General features: G+C 52.7%; 1 long non-coding RNA gene across 3 annotated transcripts in view; it reads left to right on the forward strand.

Annotated features, from left to right (window-relative positions):
• Window positions 1–1367: 1367 nt before the first annotated feature.
• LOC117200290 (uncharacterized) overlaps window positions 1368–16156 on the forward strand; it is a 32027-nt gene continuing 17238 nt past the window's right edge. For all 3 annotated transcript variants that reach the window (XR_007473530.1, XR_004481761.2, XR_007473529.1), the window contains exons 1-2: window positions 1368–1694; window positions 7884–8012. This is a non-coding gene — a long non-coding RNA (uncharacterized LOC117200290). The remainder of the gene's footprint in view (window positions 1695–7883; window positions 8013–16156) is intronic.

Here is a 16156-nt window from a genome sequence, read left to right on the forward strand (position 1 = left end):
TTCTTGCTTATCCTGGTCTTTCTGCCAGGATTTCCCTACAGAGTTCTTTGCTGCGAGCAACACAAAGCGACTCTGTCCACCATAAGTAAAGGGGGGCATTTCTTGGCTCAATCTAAGGGCTTACAGAGTGGACAAGAGAACTTTCAGGGGCTAAGGGGGCTACAGGGGCCTGGCCATCAAGGCCAATATGGTCAGGACTCCCTTGTCGCCATTGCCCCAGATATTAAGCTTCAAAGTCCCAGGCGGGAGTGGCCTCCTGACCAGACCAAAGTCTGGCCCTTTCAGCTTCTGCAGTGGGAAATAGGACCCTGCCCACTGGGGACTCTACACAGAGGGATCCCTCCCAACTAAGAAGGGGTTTGGGTGCTGGAGAGCCACCCCACCCCAACACACATATTCCCTACACCCCCTTTTTTGCTGGCGAACTCCTACTCATCCCTCAAAACCCACTTCCACAGGTACTAGCCACCTCCTTTGCAGGGTTCCCCCCAGCCCCCTGCTTCCCTCCATCCAGCCCCAGTCACACAGGTGGCCATGTCCGTGTCCCAGTCTGCTTCCCACACCGGATCTGCTGCCTTGAACCAGAGGTTGGTCAGCATGTTTCCAGCACTCGTTCTGTGCCAGGCACATCCCCAACCCATGCTCTTTGCAGGAGTCATGCATTGAACCCCTAGGAGGTGGCTTCTGTTACCTTTCCCATTTTACAGATGGAGAAACCAAAGCACAGAGAAGCTAGGCAGCTATCCAAGATCGCACAGCTGGTAAGGGGAAGACCTGGGATCCAAATGCAGCAAGCCTGGCCCGAAGGGCAGGGGAGCGAGGGGCTGTCCAGTCCCCCAGGCCCGACTCCATCTGGGTGGAATCTGGCACTTGGCTGCTCTTCCCCTCTCAGGCGTTTGAAGACAGTGACCTTCCTCCCCCCGAGTGGGTTAATCGAGTAGATAAAATGCCAATGTCCAAATGAAAAGCTCTACGTCACTCAATTCTTGAAGTTGTTCGGATAAAGAAGGCACACAGGTCTCAAACACTGGCATGCTTTATTTACTCATTTATTGGCCGCTGGGCTTGTGGCATCTTAGTTCCCAGGCGACGGATGGAACCAGGGCCCTTGGCAGTGAAAGCGCGGAGTCCTAACCACTGGACCGCCAGGGAATTCCCGCTATTTCTAGAACTTAGAGGGAGAAAGTGCTGGAAGGAATGGAAGGATTTTGTGCCCAGGGCCAGAGGGGCCACGGGAAGCCCCTACGACTCTGAAGAAGGAAGTACCAGCCTCAGCTGGTGCAGAGTGTCGGCCCCGCCCGGGCCCCGCCCCTGCCACCCGGCCGCGCCCCGGCCCGCCCCGGTGCTAGGCCCCGCCCCCGCCCGGCCCCGCCCCACAGGCCCCGGCCCCGCCTCGCAGACCCCGCCCTGGTACCGGTGCGTGTGTTGGTGTCGCCGCCGCCGCCGCCGCCCCTGCCCCCGAGCTTTCTTGGGCCCTCGCGGCCCCCAGCTGCCCCAGCTGGATGCAGCTCCAGGCGCTCAGGGGAACTGTGTTGAGAACACGCCCCGTCTCGCTTTCCTGTGGGCATTTCCCAGGATTTCCTTGCACCTAAATCCTCCTCAGTGTCTGCTACCTCAGAGGGAGCACCTCTGCGAATGAGGGTGGGGACGCAGGCGCTAACCGAGGTCAGGTTTTCAGTCCGTAGATGTGCTCGGTAAGTGACACCTGCAGTCATTACAGGGATCCTCCCGCGGCGCTGTCTCCTCCCCATCAGCTCAGTCCCGGCTCTGCACAGAATCTGGGGTCTACTTCTCCCGGACTCTCTCAGGGCTTTTACGTTACAATGCCCCTCCCCTGGCCCACCCACCTCAGTCCCTCCACTTCAGCTGTGTGGCCATGGGCAAGTTGCTGCACCTCTCTGATTCTCTCTGTGCTGGGACTTGTTGCCTTTTCAGGGCAAACGCCAGCATGACTTCCTGGGCAACCAAATCCGCAGTGTCGCGGGATCTTACAGCACTCTTGGCTAAGGGTCCCAGGGAAGTGTCTGTGGGGCCGTTACTCACCTCGTCTGGGGCCACAGTGTGAGGAGGGTGGAGAGGCTGACAGGATGGGAATCGCAAAAGGTCTGGGGGGCTTCCTTCTGTGTGTGGAGCCCTGTCGGCGCCTTGCCAGAGCTGTCAATGGAACCTCTTACCTGGTCCCCCCACTGTCCTGGGCCTGGCAGCTGGCCACCCACATCTCAGACCTGCTTCAGAGAGTGGCCCTCAGGCCCCCGGAGCTGCATTGCCCTGAACGTCTGGCATGCCTGGGAGTTGACACCTGCCTCCCTGGGCACCTCCGGCCCATCTGCTGCAGTGGGAGAGCCCAGCTCCTTGCTTGGAGCAGCACAAACTCAGAGGTGTGACGGACACTGCAGAGCTCCCTGGGGTCGGGCCACGGCCAGGACAGAAATGCACCCTTGGTGGGCTTCTGCTGCTCTCTCCTGTTCCCCTTGCTCCATACTGGTTTCTGCTGGGAGAACTTGCTTCCTGAAGCTCTGGCACCTGAATCCTTGCCTCAGGTTCTGCTTCTGGGAGAACCTGACTAGACAGCCTGCGGGCACTGGGTGTCTTGGGGGCACTTTAATCAGGCGAGTTTATTGGTTAGGATCGAGGTTTGGCGGCTTCTTAAAAACACCAACAAAACCAAGCTAATGTTGGTTTAAACCAGATGGACGATCATCTCTCTCTCCTGTGACAGTTTGAGGGTCAGTGGTCTGTAGCAAAAGGGCCGTTTCATGGAGCAGGGCCTAGATTCCTTCCATCCTGGGTGTTTGATGCCTTCATCCACGTGACCTGAGATGGTCCCCGGCACCAGCCCACAGTACTGGGCGGCAGGACGGCAGGAGAGGTGGAGAGGTGGCACATCCCTTCCCTTGAAAGGCACAGGCATCATTGGCTCACATCCTGTTTCAGTCACATGGTCACCACGCTGCAAGGGAGGCTGGGAAGTGTAGTCCATACAGGCAGCCCAGCACCCACCTAAGCTTCAGGGGCTCTATGGCCTGGGAAGAGGGGGATAGAAATGGGGGAAGTCTGTTTATTCTCAGCACACGTAAGGAGGACAGAATATTACTCTAAATCTGGAACAAAATTCTTCCTTCAGAGATAATGGTCTCTGTTTAAGAAAATATGCTGAGGTTCCTGTGGCAGTAAAGGGGCTCCTGTTCGGGAGGGCCCGTGGGTGCAGGGGAGGTTAGGGCTTGTGTGGTGCAGCCGGGGCTGGGCAGGCAGAGACAGGAAGGGGCCAGGAAGAGTGGCCTGTGGGAGGGGCCCCTCCCTGTGGAACCCACCAGCCTCCACCCTTGGGTGGAAGTGTGCCCCCCTGCAGCCTGGGCGGGGCTTGTCCGAGGGCAGAGGGGAGAGTTGCAAAAGACAAAGCTGACCTGGGGATGTGAGAGACACAGGCCAGAGCAGGCTGGGTTTGAGGGCTTCTGGAGGATCTCAGGGAAAGCCGATTCCCCATGAGGGGCCAGGGTCAGGGCATCTTAACACGCTTCATACTCACAGCGTGTCCCATGAAGCTGATAAGGGCTCCGCTCATTTTCCACGTGTGTTTGCAAAACTGGACTCCTGACAGACGTACAGACGTGCATCCTCGGTTCACCCAGCGTTAAGTCCACCAATTTCCGTTTTGGTGGCTGCCCAGCGGTCCATCGCCATGATGTCCGTGCTTCACCGACACGACCCCTGTCGCGGGATGTGGCCCCCCAACGCCAAGCTGTCACCCCAGTAACTGCGCCGACGTGGGCATCCTCGAGCGGGCAGGGCGGCTGGCGTTTCAGGTTTAGATGATTTCCCCGGGCACGATTCCCAGAAGAGAAGTGGGGCGGAGGCAACCACATCTGCCTGTACGGCCACGGCTTGTGCAGCCAAATGGCTTCCTGGCTGGGTCTTGCCAAGGGGTCCACCCGCCTGCAGAGCCCGGGCGAGAGGGAGCCAGTTTGGTTTAATCTTTCCTTACCAGATTTTTAAAGTGCTGTGTGTTCATTGTAGAAATTTTAGAAGATGAGTAATGAGCAATTTAAAAAGAAAATGTATCTATAATCCCATCTGCCAGAAGTATTTATGGCTAGCATTTTTTAGAATTCATTTTCACTGAGATACAATTGACATATAACATTGTGAGTTTAAGGTGTACAGCTAGCATTTCGATGCATATCCTTCCAGCCCTTTTTTCTGTATATACGTTTTTATTGTGCAAAACTTTACATACATAAAGCTTTTATTATGAGAGGGCCAAGCGCATATGACACTAGGCTGAGCCATGAGCCTGCAGGCGCCCAGCGCCCTGTTTCAACAGTGATCAGCACACACCAGTCTGGTCTCATCTCTGCGCTCGCCACTTTTTCCCTCCCAGACTGTTGGGACAATCGTCCTGTTCATCCCAGACAGTGTGTAATTTCATCCACAAATATTTCAGAGTGTATTTCTGAAAGGTTGTGACTTAAAAGACCATATCATTGTTTAGAACTTCATATGTAACAACCATTCCTTAATATCAGCAGGTATCCAGTCTCAGTTTACAATTGTGTCCCAAATGTCAAAATGAACAAAATATGGTTTGAATCAGGATCTGAATAAGGTCCCCACGTCACACTGCCTGATGTAGCTCCCAAGTATTGTTCATCTAAAGGCTCAGCCTGTGTTTTCTTCCTTGTACCTTACTTGTTGGGGAAACTGTATTCCCCCGGTGGGAGGCGCGGCGTCCTACCATCTCTGCTGTGTTAGCAGCTGCTGATTCTCAGCGCCTGGATTCACTACTTTACTAGTGGTTGTAGACTGGTGACATCCTAATTCTACCATTCCTGCCTCATTTGTTAGCTGAAGTGTTTCTCAGAGAGAAAGTTGCCCTCCCCAGCGTTTGGCTACCTGGTGGTGCCGTTTTATAGAGGAAAGGCAGGATATATGCTTGCCTTGTCCCTGTAACAGTTTTCTGATTAAGTTGGTCTTCCAGTGGTGATCAAGTAGGGATTAAAAAACCAATTAGGAACACATGGATTTAAAGATACTTTATGTGTTTCAGCTGTTTGTAATAATCACCCTTACTGAGGCTCTCTCCCCTGTATGTAACCATTAAAAAAAATGGTTTATCCTTGGTGGTCATTTTAGTTGTGAAACACAGCTACGAATTCTTGGACACATGTCTCATTGAGAAGTGTGGTCTCTGTCCCCCCCTTGACTCTGGGGAACTTGGGCCTGCCCCAGCCACCGGCAGGGTGTGGCTGACGGGCGCTGGGGGCCCGCAGAGCTGGGTGTACGCGCCGCAGAGCCGGGCTCCGCGGAGACCCTGTGCTGGAGAGCCAGGTGTAGACACACCAGTCCAGAGTCCCTGCGAGCCCAGCCTCCAGGCCAGCCTGTCCTCCAGCTGGATGCCAGTGAGGGACCTCTGTCAACGCCACGTGGAAAAGACCTACGCGGCAGGCCTGCCTGGGCTCCTGACCACGAAATCGTTTACGCAGTGAACTGGTCGTCTACGCCAGCCATGGGGTGGTGGTGGGGCAATAGGTCATCGGAACTCTCTCCTCCGAGCTTTGAACACTGGAACACGAGCGGACACCTACCGCGTGCATCTGCCCCTACGGCACAGCTGCTCCCTCCGCCTCAGACTTTCCCTGGATGGCGGGCTCTGGCGGTCACTCCAGCTTTGGAGCTTCCTTTCTTAGCCAACCTGAAAATCTGTTTTCTATTTATAGGTGAGTTAAGACCAATCGGTCAATATGTTTAGCCTCAGTTCTGCATGGTGTTTTATGTTACATTTACACCTACCCGTGCAAGAGTTTTAAACAATTTGTCTTTAAGTGTGGTTTTTTTTTTTTTATTTTATTTTTTTATTTCTCGCGGTACGCGGGCCTCTCACTGTTGTGGCCTCTCCCGCTGTGGAGCACAGGCTCCGGACGCACAGGCTCAGCGGCCATGGCTCACAGGCCCAGCCGCTCCGCGGCACGTGGGATCTTCCGAGACTGGGTCACGAACCCGTGTGCCCTGTATCGGCAGGCGGACTCCCAACCACTGCGCCACCAGGGAAGCCCTCAGTGTGGTTTTTATATTCTCTCTCTCTTACTGGACTTTATCTTTTTGGTACTTAGGAAAGGTTCCTATTTTTGTTGCAACTGTTACTTTTACAGTAATATCTGTACGCAATATTGGTCCTCTCTTTTATTTGTCTGTTGGTTTCCTACTATGAGCGATATTGAAACTTGCTACAATCCTCTGCGCACAGCATCTGATTTGAATTAATATCCTTTTACTCTCAGACTTTAACTACAAGGCAATCAGTAAGCTTATTCTATTTTCTCCATGTTCTTCCCACTTTCCCTCAAATATACTCTATCTGGTGTGTCCATCACTGGTCTTAACTGTGTAAGTTCCCATGTGTTCTACCCATTTAGTACTCACAGTCGACCTCAGGATTATGTTTCTCTGGTTGTCTTGGTTGTTTGAGACCTGTTTTCTGGTGGGTCCTCAGAGGGCGTGTGGGAATAACGTCCCGGAGTTCTTGCCTGTTGATAACTGTTTACGACCTTTGTACTTGAAAGGCAGTTTAGCGGGACCTGCCCCCGCTCTGCTCCCGCCCTTGGTGTCTAGATGTGCCCCTGGGGCTTCTGGCAGGAAGTGCTCACATCAGAGAGTCTGACGACAGCCTGATTTTCCCGGAAGTGACTTCATCTTTTTTTGCCTGAATTCCCAAAGGCAGCCGTAGACTATGTTGTAGAATATGCCTCTCTGTTGGCTGTTCTGGGTCAGCTTGTCCAGGTACCCAATGCTGTTTCAAGTTTTCATATATTTCAGGAAAGTTTTTTTCTTTTTTTAAATTACAGCGTTCAGCGTTCGACTAAACACTTGGACTCCTTCTGCGGGACTGGTGTTGCACACGTTAGATCTCACTTAGTAGTCACTTACGTAGTCACTTTCTCTTGAATCCTACTTCTCTCTCCCATTTTTTTATTGTTTAACAATTTCCCTCCATTCTAACTTCTGATTCTCTTAGGCATCATCTCATAGTGTTTCGTTGTGTTGTGATCCTTCTACTGCGGTTGTCGTTCTGAAATGCGTTTTTTTCTCTTCTTCCTAATTCTTTCCTCAGTTCCAGCACATCTTTTCTGAGGTCTTCACATATTGATTTGTTATTCTTTTGTATCTTTTCTTTTTTTTGCTGACTCATGCAAAAATTTTAGGATACATTTTTTTGTTTGTTTCTGGCTGTGGTTCTGTGGTGTGTGTTTCTGGAACACTGCCTTCATTATCCGTAGGGGCACTGCTTGGTTTTCTCATTTCTCCAGTAACTTGGTATGGGACTTAACCGTAACCTTTTCTGTTCATTTTTATCTGAAATGCCTTTCAGAACATCATAATCTTTAGTTTCCTTTTCTGCTGTTTTCATGAAACGTTAAAAAAAAATGGTCTTGTATTCCCTCCTTCTTCCCTCCCTCCATCCCTTCCTTTCTTCCTGTTCTCCTCACTCCCACACCTTTCATTTCTAGTTTTTGGCCCCTCTTGTCTCTGTTCTGCCCATTTTGGACTCTGTTCTCAGCACCTCCTTCTCAGTGTAGGGCCCTGCCCTGGAGGCGAGTTTAGTTTGTGTTGAGAGTTGCAGGCCTGCCGTAGCTCCTTCATACATGGCCTGCTTACAGGCACACACACCTGGGCGCGTGCAGCGAACCCTCCCAGTTCCCAGGCTGCGTACACGGTCTCTCCACCTCCATCACTGCTGTGCTCTTCTTGGGAGGCAGAGCTGCGTCGGGAGGGCCCGGACCCCCCATCAGGCCATGCCAGACCACGTGGGAGCCAACAGTGAACTTATAGAGTGGGGAGCCTTTGAACTCTGGGGCTCATTCCACAGCCTTCCCTGTTCTGACTCACAGAGAAACCAACACGGAGGAGAAATGCTGCCACTGCAGACACGCGGCGGGGGGCGCTGGCCTAGCTGAGTGTGGCCAGGCGGCCGGGACACCGACATCCGGGGCTGGAAAGACAGAGCCGCGTCCGCAGAGGTAAGCCATCTGCAGACCAGCCTCCTGTGAGGGTTGGGAAGGTGCATGGAACGGCTTCTGAGTTCATGGTTCCCGGGGAGAAGTTGGGAAAGAAGGGGTCGGTAATGTTGCTTTGCTGCCATCAGCTGCATTTGGCAAGGGTTACAGGAAGGAAATCAGCTCAGAAGGAATGGAAAGGTGTTGGGGTGAGTCAGAGGTTCAGGAGAGAGCAGGGCGGGGACACTCGGGGGCCTCCTGATTCCTGACAGTCAAGTGGGGTTTAAAAGGCTTTGGGCCAGAAACCCAGCAACATCCCTCGCTGGGTGAACGTTAGAGTGAGGATTTGGCCTTCCCAGCTCTGTTTCAGATAGATTCAACCAGTAACTAGAGAAAGAGGCCCATAGATGATAAAGGGAAATTGCGTAGGTGAGAACTGTTTCTTGGGAAGAAGAAGTTCAGGTGTAGTAACTGGCACGTGGAACAGACCTGAGGTGAGCAGGTCAGAACCTGCTAGGTTTCCAAAGGGAGTGTAATTCCAATGGAATCCCATTCCTGGCCCGCAGAAGCCTCGGTGACTGGAGACTTGAAATGGGATGAGGTGGCGTGGGGACTTTCACCCTCCCTGGAGATGGGCAGTGGGCTGAGCAGTGAGGAGAGTCACTCCGGATGCGGCCAAGAGGGGAAACGAGATAGGAGAGAAAGAGGCGCACCCCCAAAAGGCAGAGCGAGGGGTCACCGGAACATGGCTTGCGGCGCAGAGAGGGCTCAGGGCCTAATGCCTCAAGACGGGGATGCACAAAGTGTGCCTGGTGGCTTTGAACTTGGAAGTGTCTTGATGGGCTCCAGATGGGAATCTTACTGTTGTTGTCTGATGCCTGTATCTCATGTGTGTGTGTGGAGAGGGTCGATAACCCACTGTTTTAGTTCACAAGGCTCTGGAGTTAAGAGGAGCCGCCCAGACAGTGGCCACTGCATGTCCCCAGAGATCCCTTGCTCTGAGCTGGAGGCCGTGCTGGACGGGACGAGGGGTGTGTTCTCTGTGTAGGAAGGAGGGGGCAGACGTGTTTGGAGGATTACAGCAGAGGCCGCGAGCGTTCACTGGAGGCCCGTGTTTCCAGTCGCCCTGGCCATTGGGTTGGGGCCACGTGACTTGTTTGGCCCATGGGCAATGAACAGAAGTGACGCATGTTAATTTCAGGATGACACAGGTGGGAGCTGGAGCTCCTCCATCCTCAGCCTTGTGGACAGAGACTCTGCAGGTTCTGAACGAGAGGGTGGAGGCTGCCCGGATGCCAGCTGTAGTCAGCACGCAGGGGAGAGCAGCCGCGACCATCGGCCAGCTTGTTCTGGGCTGGGACGTGAGTTTGAGAAGCGTGGTTTGGCTCACCCACCAAGACTGTGGGCGTTTGCCACCCAGCGTATCCTAGTCCTAACCAACACAGATGTGTACTTTTTTTTTGGTGGTAGGTGGGCCTCTCACTGCTGTGGCCTCTCCCGTTGCGGAGCACAGGCTCTGGACACGCAGGCTCAGTGGCCATGGCTCACGGGCCCAGCCACTCCACGGCATGTGGAATTTTCCAGGACAGCGGCACAAACCCGTGTCCCCTGCATCGGCAGGCGGACTCTCAACCACTGTGCCACCAGGGAAGCCCTGTACTGGTTTTTTTCACACAAAATTGAGGCCCTACCAACCATGTTATTTTTTTTTTAGTTAGCTAATTAATTGATTTATTTTTGGCTGCATTGGGTCTTTGTTGCTGTGCGTGGGTTTTTCTCTGGTTGCGGCGAGCGGGGGCTACTCTGTTGCGGTGCGCGGGCTTCTCATTGCGGTGGCTTCTCTTGTTGTGGAGCATGAGCTCTAGGCGTGCGGGCTTCAGTAGTTGTGGCTCGCGGGCTCTAGAGCACAGGCTCAGCAGTTGTGGCTCATGAGCTCTAGAGCGCAGGCTCAGTAGTTGTGGTGCACGGGCTTAGTTGCTCCGTGGCGTTTGGGATCTTGCCGGGCCAGGGCTCGAACCCGTGTCCCCTGCATTGGCAGGCAGATTCTCAGCCACTGCGCCACCAGGGGAGTCCCCAGCCATGTTATTTTATAACATTCTTTTCAAAAAGACTGTTAACAGTCTGCTTTATTGAGGCATAATTTATGGATAATAAAATCCACCAATTTTAAGTGACACCTTGATGAGCTTGATAAGTGTCGACAGCTGTATAATCGCCGCCTTGATCAAGGTTAGGAACAGCGCTTCCTTCGTTCCCGAAATTCTCTCTGACCAATTGGCAGTCGACCTCCAGTCCCACCTCCGGCTCCTGGCAAACACTGGTCAGTTTCCTGACACTGTGGTTTTGCCTTTTCCAGAGTGCTGTATAAATGGAATCCCACTGTACGTAGCCTGTTATGTCTAGCTCCATTCACTTAACGTGATGCTTTTGAGATTTACCCGAAAGTCTGTTCCTTTTTGTTGCCAAGCAGCCCTCCACAGTATGCATGACTGCTCCCCAGCGGACAGACAATTGGGTTCTTTCCAGTTTGGGCTGCTGTGAGGAAAGCTGTGATGAACATTTGTGCCCGAGTTTTGTGTGGTTGTGTTTTCCTTTCTCGTGGGTGAATACCTAAGGGTAGAATTGCTGGGTACTATGGTAAATGCATATTTGACCCTAGAAGAAGCCGCCAGGCTGTGTTCCAAAGCGACGGCACCACATTGTTTCCCAATCAGCCGTCTATCAGAGCATAACCTGCTTTTAAGTTAACTCATATATCAGCAGTATTTCCCTGAAACAGGATTTCAATGGTTTTGATAACTCAAACCATCCCCTGTTGTTTAGCACTTAGGACACTTGCATTTTTCCTCATTACAGATATGATTGGGAAGGACCTCTATGCGATGCTGGTACACATGTCTGGTTATTTTCTAAGGCAAAAATTCCTAAAAGTGGGATTACGAGGTTAAAGGGTCTAAACGTTTCTTTTGACTTTTGATATATATCAATGCATACCGCCTTCTTAAACCGTGGGACTAACTTATATCAAGACCAGCAGTGTGGGAGCGTGTTCATCTTTTCTTAGCTGATTTGGAAGGGCCCTTCATATAGCGGTGATGTTAATCTCTTCTGCCTTATGTTGTGAATACTTTTCACAGTTTTTGTTTTGCCTTTATGACTCTGCTTCAGGCATATTTTATCCACAGACGTTTTTAACTGTTTTGTCATCCAGCATGTCGGCTTATTCCTTTGGGGCTGTCTTTGGTGTGATGCTTGGAGAGTCCTTCCTCAGCTGACGATTATAAAAACAGTTACCTAGATTCCCTTATTATTTTTAAGAACTTCTATCTTTACATTTAGCACTGTATGTATTTATTTTTAACTGTGAAATCTATGAGACGTACCAAAGAGTCTATGACACGAATGCAAGTTTAACAAATAATAGTAATAAAAATGCCTACCCCAAAAATAACCAGGAGAAAAAGCAGTGTCAGAAGAGATGTCGCATTTGCTTTATTGATTTTATTTATGTAGAGGTTATAACTGAACAAAACTGAACTATCTGTTGTTTAAGAACATGCCTGGCAAAAGTGTAAAGGAAAGCAAGGACATGGTGAACACAGCGTCTAAAGGGTAGTTTCTTCTAAGGGATGCGGTGAAATCAGGCAGGGACGCTCGGCTTCACAGGGGCTACGATGCTCTATTTCTTCAGATGGTTTGGGCCCACGGGGGCTCGTCTTTGCATTCTGGTTCAACCTGGACAGTCATTTTATGTACCCTTCTGTATGTGTATATCTCACGTATCATTTAAAAGTTTTAAAATTGTGGTAAAATACATGTAATGTAATGTTGAGTATCTTAGCCATTTTTTTTTTTTTTTTTTGCGGTACGCGGGCCTCTCACTGTTGCGGCCTCTCCCGTTGCGGAGCACAGGCTCCGGACGCGCAGGGTCAGCGGCCATGGCTCACGGGCCCAGCCGCTCCGTGGCATGTGGGATCTTCCCGGACCGGGGCACGAACCCGTGTCCCCTGCATTGGCAGGTGGACTCTCAACCACTGCGCCACCAGGGAAGCCCAATCTTAACCATTTTTAAGTACATTTTTAAGTTCATTCCTGTTAAGTACATTCACTTGTCGTGCAGCCACAGCCCCCAGAACTCTTTTCACGTTGCAAAGCTGAACTCTGTCCCCAACATAAAACAACTCCTCACCCCCACCCCAGGCCCTGGCATCTGCCATTCTGCTTCCTATCTCTATGAATACAAGTATGATATTTGTATTTTTGTGATTGGCTTAATTCCATGCAGCATAAAGTCCTCAAGATTCACCCACGTTGTAGCAGGATTTGCTTCCTTTTTTTTTTTTTTTAAGATTTTTTTGGTGTGGACTATTTTTGAAGTCTTTATTGAATTTGTTACAACAGGGGTCCCCAACCCTCGGACCATGGACTGGTACCGGTTTGTGGCCTGTTGGGAACCGGGCCACATAGCAGGAGGTGAGTGGTGGGCGAGTGAGCGAAGCTTCATCTGTGTTTACATCCGCTTCCCATCGCTCGCGTTACCGCCTGAGCTCCGCCTCCTGTCAAATCAGCGTCGGCATTAGATTCTCATAGGAGCGCGAAGCCTACTGTGAACTGCACGTGTGAGGGATCTAGGTTGCACACTCCTTACGAGAATCTAATGCCTGATGGTCTGAGGTAGAGCTGAGGTGGTGATGCTAGCGCTGGGGAGAGGCTGCAAATAGAGATTCTCATTAGCAGAGGGGGCTCAGGGCTCCCACTGATTCTGCATTATAGGGAGTTGTATAATTATTTCGTTGCGTATTACAATGTACTAATAATAGAAATAAAATGCACAATAAATGTAATGTGCTTGAATCATCCCGAAACCACCCCCCTCCCCTCCCCCCCCACCCCCCCGCCCCCCAACCCGGCCCCGGTCCGTGGAAAAACTGTCTTCCACGAAACTGGTCCCTGGTGCCAAAAATGTTGGGGACTGCTGTGTTACAATATTGCTTCAGTTTTACGTTTTGGTTTTTTGGTCAAGAGGCATGTGGGATCCTAGCTCCCCAACCAGAGATCGAACCTGCACCCCCTGCATTGGAAGGGGAAGTCTTAACCACTGGACCACCAGGGAAGTCCCGGGATTTGCCTCCTTTTTAAGGCTGAATAAGATCTTGTTGTATCCATATACTACATTCTGTTGGTCCATTCATTCATCAACGGGCTCCACATAGAATTTTAAAGAAAGAAATAAAAATATGAACCGTTTGCTTCTGCATTTGACCCTTTAATTGACCAGGGCTGTATTTGGGTAGATGGTGTGAGGTAGGGGTAGACAGCTCCCTTTGAATTTCTCCACTTCTTCACAAACTTTAGTGTAAACATACATCACGTGTAGGGCCTGGTGGAGATGCTAAGATAAAGCATCTATTCGGATCTTAGTTCCCCGACCAGGGATCGAACCTGTGCCCCCAGCAGTGGAAGTGTGGAGTCTTAGCTACCGGACCACCAGGGAAGTCCCAAAGCATCTGTTCTTTCTTCACCAAATATTATTTGAGTGCCTGCTACTCGCCAGGCACTTTTGTAGGGTCTGGGGGTGGAGCTCCACGAGGATGGATAGTGCCCCTGTCCTTGCTGTGCCGTGGGTTGGTGCTGAAAGATGGGGACCAGCCTATGGGTTACAGGAGGAAGGGGTCACTTCCTGCTTTGTGGGGGATGTTAAGAGAAGGTGGCCCTTGATCTGGGCCCTAAAACATGGCTGGGATTTGGAGAGACTTGAGAAGAGGGACCTTTCACTTTGAAGGAACGACTTAGAGGCCCGGAAGTCGGATGCAGGTATCGTTTCATAGTTTATCAGTTAGAAAGTGCTCAGCTGCAGGTGACAGAAATCCCCAACTACAGCTGCTTGAATAATAAACAGTCTCATACCAAGAAAAGTTCAGAGGTGGCAAGTTCCACTGGTCAGTGGAGGCCCAGTCTCCTTCCATCCTTCTGTTTTGCCCCCTGCCGTGTGTTGGCTTTTGTTCTGAGACTTATTGCCTTATAGTTGCAAGAAGGCTGCCTTAGCTCCAGCCTTCACATCCTTTCACTACAGTCTTCAAAGGCTGCAGGCAAGGGTGGGTCACCAATGTGTAAAGTGTCTGCTCCTCCCACATCCATCCCTTTGTACCAGGAGGATCATCTTTCTCAGCCTTCCCTTCTGTCTCCCTGTTCAGTAGAAGAGACCAGCCACTGGCTCTGGGCAATGGGATTCTATGACTGGTTTAGACCCATCAGGATTTATCCTCTAGAGCTGAGGACTTTCTGCGAAGGCAGAAACGCTCTGAATCTGTGCTGCCCGGTGTGGTGGCCGCTGGCCTCACGTTGCCACCGAGCACTAAACTGTATGTAGCTAGTGAGACTGTGGAACTGAATTTTTATTAAATTTAACTTTAATTAATTTAAATTTAGAAAGCTACGTGTGGCTAGACACTCCTGTAACGGCCAGCACAGCCGGAGTAAGGTCTGGGTTCAGGGATCCGGGGAGAAGGCTCTGAGAGGGTCAGCGAGGGGTCTGCTCAGGACGGCCTGTGAGCAGATGAGGATCCGGTGTGTGTGCGAAGGGTGAGGCCCCGCGGCTGCAGGCGCTTCCATCTCCGCCCAGGCGGGGAGCTGGGGAACACTCACCCGTGGGTGGGTTGGCCGGTGCACTGGGCTCACGGCTTCCGGTCCCACCTCGAGCGCTGTAGAAAGTGCATCTTCCCATCTGGCGTCTCCGAGGACCCTCTGGCTCGGACTTCCCCCTTCTGGTCAATGTCCTGACCCCTCTTCAGGCATCCAGCTGAGGCCCTGCTCCAGAGCACAAACACTGACTCAGCAACACAGTGCCCACTGCCCTCACCCTCTGCTGAGTCACACTGAATCTGTGTCACCGCAGGCCACGGTGTGGGGACGAGAGGAGCCGGGTGCACATGCATCCAGGGAAACGCCACGTGGACCCTCAGGGGGCGGGGCGATGCAAGCCCATTTCTCGGGGTGGGGAGAGGTGTGGTGGTCCCCCTGGGCTGAAAGGCGGGGTGTCACCCGGCCTGGCTCCTCCGGAGCCTGCAGGGCCTCTGGAGTCAGAGCTGGAAGCAGCTGCAGACCCCAGCCCGTAAGCCGGGGAAAGCCAATGGAAACATTGTGTGGGTGTGTTTTCAGCCTCGCTGGCCAGAGCCAGAGGTCGGAGTCCGGCCGTCCGTCAGGGAGGATGAATGGGCTCGGCGGTGGGCAGAGGCCTCGGGCTGCTGGGCCTCCCGAGAGAGTCCGGGTCGGGGGTGGGGGTGGGGGCGATGAGCCCAGAAGGTGGTGACGTGGCCAAGGTCACACTGTGTGTGGGGCAGAGCGGGGAGGTAAAGCGCCTGGGGGTGGAGTCCTGGGCTCTGGAGTGAGGACTCAGCTCCAATCTCGGCTCTGCCTCGGGCTGGTAGCTTTACCTCCCTGGGCCTCAGTTTCTTCATCTGCAAAATGGTGTCACAGCACTGCCTCGGGGCTGGATGCGAGCCGGCCATGGCCCACGGCAGACACTCAAAAGCACTAACATTTGTGCAGCCACTTCTGTTCTGAGCACCTTCCGTGCCAGCCTGCACGGGACAGCTCCCCTCCCGAGGGCGCGGCGCAGACGTCTGACCCCAGGTGGGTGGCTCCAGGCTGCGCTCCTTGCCGCGACCCCGCAGGCAGGGCTGGTTCCGGGACCATTAGAGCAGTACCGTTCTCCTCAGTCCTGAAGCCCGCGGCTCCCGTTCTCCGCTGAGGCCCGGCCCCCCAGCCTCGTCCTGCCCTGCCGATCACTGCCTCTGCTCCCTGGAGACCTCCCGGCCTGCCTGTGGTCTCAGGAGATTCTGAGCTCGGCTCCACAGGCCCTGATTCACTCTCTTGTCTGCTCACTCATCCAGCACGCGTCCACCAGCCCCGCTGTGAGCAGGCTGCCTGTGGATGCGGCCCCGAACTTGACCTGCCCCGGGGGGCTCAGGCTGGGAGGGCGAATAGATGGCAGAGAAACGAGTCATCCTAATCGCAGTCACAGGAGGGGTGAGGCAGGGCCAGCGTTCCCAGGGTTTGCTGAGCCGTCTGGGGCCCCCCAGAAGAGGTGACACGAAGTGGACGGAGATGTGGATGGCAGTCCTGGCAGGGCAGGTGCAAAGCACCTGTGTTGAGGAATAAGCAGGGTC

This window comes from Orcinus orca, chromosome 19, assembly GCF_937001465.1.
Source record: "Orcinus orca chromosome 19, mOrcOrc1.1, whole genome shotgun sequence".
Classification (NCBI taxonomy): domain Eukaryota; kingdom Metazoa; phylum Chordata; class Mammalia; order Artiodactyla; family Delphinidae; genus Orcinus; species Orcinus orca.